This window comes from Pteronotus mesoamericanus, unplaced genomic scaffold (genome assembly GCF_021234165.1).
Source record: "Pteronotus mesoamericanus isolate MK-2021 breed Mesoamerican mustached bat unplaced genomic scaffold, CSHL_Meso_final scaffold_118, whole genome shotgun sequence".
Classification (NCBI taxonomy): Eukaryota; Metazoa; Chordata; class Mammalia; order Chiroptera; family Mormoopidae; genus Pteronotus; species Pteronotus mesoamericanus.
The window spans coordinates 11,602,921-11,609,255 of NW_026555301.1; positions in this window are offsets into that span (position 1 = coordinate 11,602,921).

The window sequence follows — 6,335 nt, forward strand, 5'->3', positions numbered from 1 at the left end:
GAGCGTCTAAATATATTTTAAAAATCTTGATGGATATAAAGGGAGAGATCAACAGTAATACAGTCATAGGAGGGAACTTTAATATCCCATTAACATCAATAAATAGATTTTCAAGACAGAAAGTCAACATGGAAACAGTGGCCTTATGACACATTAGATAGGATGGATTTAACTGATATTTTTAGAGCATTTCACCCCAACACAGCAGAACATTTAAAGGGCACATGTAACATTTTCCAGTATAGATCACATGTTAGGCCACAAAACAATTCTCAAAAAATATAATAAGATTGAAATCATATCAAGCATCTTCTCTGACCACAATGGTATGAAACTAAAAATCAATCACAAAGAAAAAAACAAAAAACACACAAACACATGGGAGGTTAATAAAATGCTACTTAGCAATGAATAGGTTAACAATGAGATCAAGGGAGAAATCAAAATATACCTTGACAAATGAAAATGAATACACAACAACCCAAAATCTATGAGATACAGTCTAAAGAGGGAAACTTACAACATTACAGGCCCACCTCAAGAAATAAGAAAAATCTCAAATAGACAATCTAAATTTACACCTACAGGAACTAGAAAAAGAATAAACAAAGCTGAAAGTGAGTAGACAGGAAATAATAAAGATCAAAGTGAAAATAAATAAAATAGAATCCAAAGAAAATACAAAAGATCAATGAAACCAAGAGCTGGCTTTCTGAAAAGATATACAAGAGTGATAAACCATTAACCAGATGCATCAAGAAAAAGAGAAGACCTAAATACATAAAATCATAAATGAAAGAGGAGATCGGTCAAGATGGCAGTATAGGCAAACATGGCTCACCTCTTCGCACAACCACATCAAAGTTACAACTAAAATATAGAACAACCATCACTCAAAACTGTCAGAAATCGAGTTGAATGGAAGTCTGATAACTACGGAATTAAACAAACCACATCCATCGAGAATGGTAGGAGGGACACAGACATGGAATGCGGTGGTCTCTCACCCTGTGGTGGATAAAAACTGGGGAGGGATAGCTTGGGAGCAAGGAATCCCAGCCCCACACCAGGCTCCCCAGCCCAGGATTCCAGTGCCAGGAAGAGAAACCCTCACAATTTTTGGCTGGAAAACCCAGCAGGGATTGAGTTGGTGGAAGAAAGTTCTGAAGCCCCAGACAGTTCCTCTTAAAGAACCCGCAAACAGACTCAGCTGCTCAGACTCATTCCCTCTGAGCTCCAGTGCCAGGGTAGCGCTTGAAAGGCACCAATGTTATACAGGGAGAAAGTGTTTGGCATCAAGGGGAGCAGAGGCCATTGTCCCTTTGCTAAACCTTCCCCCTACAGAGTTGGTAAGCTATTGCCATATCTGAAGCTACATCAACCTGCCTAATGGTGTTTGAGCCATCTTGGAGATGCCCAGAGGCTCTGCTCCACGTTTATTACAGGCCCCTTCAAATGGCTTTTCCATATGAATAACTGGTCATGGTTCATGCATCACAGCTTTCTAAATCCTATCAAACAAGCAACAGCTGGCCTCAGCGGGCACTAACAGCAGCCAGATTAGTTTCACAACTTGGCTTCACTGGGAATCTCCAAGCCCAGCATACTAATAGCCATCTCAGATTGCTATACAGCTCAGGAAGGGAGGCACTGGGCAAAACACAGGTCAGGGCTGGCCTTGGCCTGCACCACCCAGGAAACCCCAAGGCCAGTGCACTCACTGCTCTGGGCACCCAGGACAGCTCCAGACCACATCAGAGCACTGCCACTCTGCCGCTGCACAGCTGATCCTCCATGGAGGGTGGAGGTTCGTGGTAAGTGCTCACAGCCAATCCTTGCAGCTGACTGGCCTGGGTAAATCTGTCCCATTGATCTGCTAACAGCAACCAAGGCTCAACTACAAGAGGAACGTGTACTCAGACCACACAAAGGATGCTCATCAAGAACTCAGCTTGGGTGATAGGGGAGGCAGTGCCATTGGACTCTACAAGACACCTACTACATTAGGGCATACTACCAAGACACAGAGTCCAAACATCTCTACCTAACACATAGAAACAAATACAGGGAGGCTGCCAAAATGAGGAGACAAAGAAACATGCCCCAAATGAAAGAACAGATCAAAACTCCAGGAAAAGAGCTAAATGAAATGGAGATAAGCAACCTACCAGATGCAAAGTTCCAAATACTGTTTATAAGGATGCCCAAGGAACTTAGTGAGGAACCTCAGCAGCATAAAAAAGACCCAGTCAGACATAAAGGATTCACTAATTGAAATAAAGAACAATTTACAGGGAAACAACAGTAAGAATGGATGAAGCTGAGAATAAAATCAACGATTTGGAACATAAGAAATAAAAAAAAATGATCAGTCAGAACAATAGGAAGAAAAAAGAATCCAAAAATATGAGGATAGTGTAAACAGCCTCTGGGACAACTACTAAAGGTCCAATATGCACATAATAGAGGAGCTAGAAGGACAAGAGAAAGAGCAAGAAATTAGAAATCTATTAGAAAAAATAATGAAAGAAAACTTCCAAAATTTGGCAAAGAAAATAGATATGCAAGTTCAGGAAGTAGAGAGAGTCCCAGTCAAGTTGTACCCAACAAGGACCATACCACGACACATCATAATTAAAATTCCAAGGGTTAAAGATAAAGAGAGAATCTTAAAAGCAACAAGAAAAAAAGAAGAGAGTTACCTACAAAGGAGTACCCATAAGACTGTCAGCCGATTTCTCAACAGAGACTTTGCAGGGAAAAAGGGACTGGCAAGAAGTATTCAAAGTGATGAAAAGCAATGACCTACAACCAAGATTGCTCTCTCCAGCAAAGCTATGATTTAGAATGGAGGGCAGATAAAGTGCTTCCCAGACAAGGTAAAGCTAAAGTAATTCATCATCACCAAGCCATTATTACATGAAATATTAAAGGGATTTATTTAAGAAAAATAGGAGAATCAAAACTATGAACAGTAAAATGACAAAAAACTCACAACTATCAACAACTGAATCTAAAAAATAAAAACAAAAACAAACTAAGTGAACAACCAGAACAGGAACAGAATCACAGGTATGGGGATCACTTGGAGAGTTATCAGCTGGGAGAGGGAAGGGGGAGAGAGGAGGATATGGTATGGGGATCAAGAAGCATAATTGATAGGAACAAAATAGACAGGGGGATGTTAAGTGTAGTATAGAAAAGAGAGAAGCCAAAGAACTTACATGCACAATCCATAGACATGAACTAAGGTGGGCGGATTGCTAGAGCGAAGGGGGTGGAAGGGAACAAAGGGAAAAAAATTAGGGTGGAGGGGAACAAAGGAAAAAAATTAGGGCACTGCAACAGCATAATCAATAAAATATACTTAAAGAAATAAATAAAAGAGGAGAAGTAACAAATGACATGAAGGAATACCAAGAAAATAACAAAATTTACAAAAAAGTATGTGCCATCAAGCTGGACAATCAGAAAGAAATGGATAAATTCCTTGAAATATACATTCTAAACAAAAATAGAAAAAAATCTCAACAAATTATTAGCAAACCAAATTCAACAATACATTCAAAAGGTCATACATCATGATCAACGGGATTTATTCCTGGGAGGCAAAGTTGGTACAATATTCACAAATCAATTAATGTGATACACCACATAAACAAAATGAAGGATAAAAACCATATGATCTTATCAATAGAGGCAGAAAAAATTTGAAAAAAATCCATCATCCACTTATGGTAAAAGCTCTCAATAAAGTGTGAATAGAGGGACCATTTCTCAATTTATTAAAGCCCATGTAAGAAAAACCAATAGCTAGCATCATACTTAACAAGGAAAAGATAAAGTGTTTTCCTTAAGATCAGGAACAAGATAGAAATGTCTACTCTTACCACTCTTATTCAACATAGTACTGGAAGTCCTAGCCAAAGCAATCAGAAAAGAAGAAATAAAAGGCACACAAATTGGAAAAGAAATAGTAAAACTGTCATTATTTGCAGATAACATGATACAGTATAGAGAGGTTCCACCCTAAAGATTCCACCAAAAACTACTAGAAATGATAAATGAGGGGGCATCCAGCCAAGGCACACTTTGCCTCCTCACACAACCAAAAGAAAGACAACAACTTTAAAAACAAAAAATAACCATACTGCCAGAAAATCAAACTGCATGGAAGTCTGACAACCAGGGAGCTAGAGAAACATTCATACAGACCAATGGGAGGGGCAGAGACGGGGACAGAGAGGACATGACAGGGCAGCGGCTGGAGGACTGGGTGGGCAAGACAGTGTTAGGCAGACCATGTGGTCCCACATTTGCATGTGGATAAACTGGAAGCAACAGCAGGGAAGCAAGACAGACTACGCAATCCAGGGTTCCAGTGCAGGAAAATAAAGCCTCCATATTCCTGGAGGTAAAAACCTGTGGGAGCTGCGGCAGCAAGAGAAACTCCCAGCCTCACAGGAGAGTCCGCTGGAGAGGCCAGCTGGGTCCTAGACCATACACAAACCCACCAACCCAGGAATCAGCACCAGAAGGGCCCAATTAGCTTGTGGGTAGCTGAGGAAGTGATTGAAAGCAGGCCAAGAGCTGAGCAAGCAGTATTGTTCCCTCTCGGACCCCTCCCCGACATACAGCATCATAACTCAGCAACCTGGGTTGCCCCACCTTGGCGAATACCTAAGGCTCTACCCCTCCCAACGGAACAGGTGTGCTGAGACAAAGAAATGCGGCCCAAATGAAAGAACAGATCGAAGTTTCAAAAACAGAACTAAGTGATGAAGAGATAACCATCCTATAGAATGCACAATTCAAAACACCGGTATTCTGGATGCTCACTGAATTGGTTGAGTAAGGTTGCAAAATGGAGGGAAAAGTGAAGGCTATGCAAAATGAAATAAAGGAAAATATACAGCGAACCAACAGTAAAGAGAAGGAAACTGGGACTCAAATCAACACCTGGGAGCAGGGAGAAGAGATAAACATTCAACTAGAACAGAATGAAGAAACAAGAGTTCAAAAAAATGAGGAGAGGCTTAGGAACCTCTGGGACAACTTTAAACGTTCTAACATTCGAATCATAGGGGTGCCAGAAGGAGAAGAGGAAGGGCAAACAATTGAAGACTTATTTGAAAAAATAATGAGGTAGAATTTCCCTAATCTGGCCAAGGGAGTAGACTTCCAGGAGATCCAGGAACCTCAGAGAGTCCCCAAGAAGTTGGACCCAAGGAAGCACACACCAAGGCACATCATAATTGTATTACCCTAGTTTAAAGATAAGGACAGCAAGAGAAGAGGGTACAGTTACCTACAAAGGAGTTCCCATAAGACTATCAGCTGATTTCTCAAAAGAAACCTTGTAGGCAAGAAGAAGGGGCTGACAAGAAGTATTCAAAATCATAAAAGACAAGGACCCACATCCAAGATTACTCTATGCAGCAAAGCTATCATTTAGAATGGAAGGGCAGATAAAGTGCTTCCCAGGTAAGGTCAAGTTAAAGGAGTTCATCATCACCAATAATAAAGGAGTTCATTATTATATGAAATGTTAAAGGGACTTAGCTATGAAAAAAAGATCAAAAACTATGAAGAGTAAAATGACAACAAACTCACAACTATCCACAATTGAACCTAAAAAAACAAAAACAAAAACAAACTAAGCAAACAACTAGAACAGGAACAGAATCATAGAAATGGAGATCAGAGTGGAAGGGCGAGTGGGAAAAATGGGGGAAAAGGCACAGGGAATAGGCATAAATAGTAGGTACAAAATAGGCAGGGGGAGGTTAAGAATAGTATAGGAAATAGAGAAGCCAAAGAACTTATATGTACAACCCATGGATATGAACTAAGGGGGAGGGGAATGCTGGGGGGAGGGGTGGTTCAAGGTGGAGGGGAATAAAGGGAAGAAAAGCATGGGACCACTGTAGTAGCATAATCAATAAAATATATTTAAAATGAAATAACAAATGAATTCAATAAAGTAGCAGGATACAAAAGAAATATTCAGAAGTTGGCTGAAATTTTATATACCAATAATGAACTCTCAGAATGGGAAACTAAGAAAACAGTCCCATTTACAATTGCATCAAAAATATACCTATGAGTAAATTTAACCAAGGAAGTAAAAGATCTGTACTTGGCAAATTATAAGACATTGAAGAAGTTACAAATAAATGGAAGCATACAAGTTCTATCCATAAAGTATCCATCCATGTAATATGAAAAAGAGACATTTATTGAACTAGATACCAGAAACTTTGTACATAGCACAATGAGCCCCAGTGTCCTTCAGAGTAAACATCTTGGGACCTCACAGAGTTCTCCCAATCACC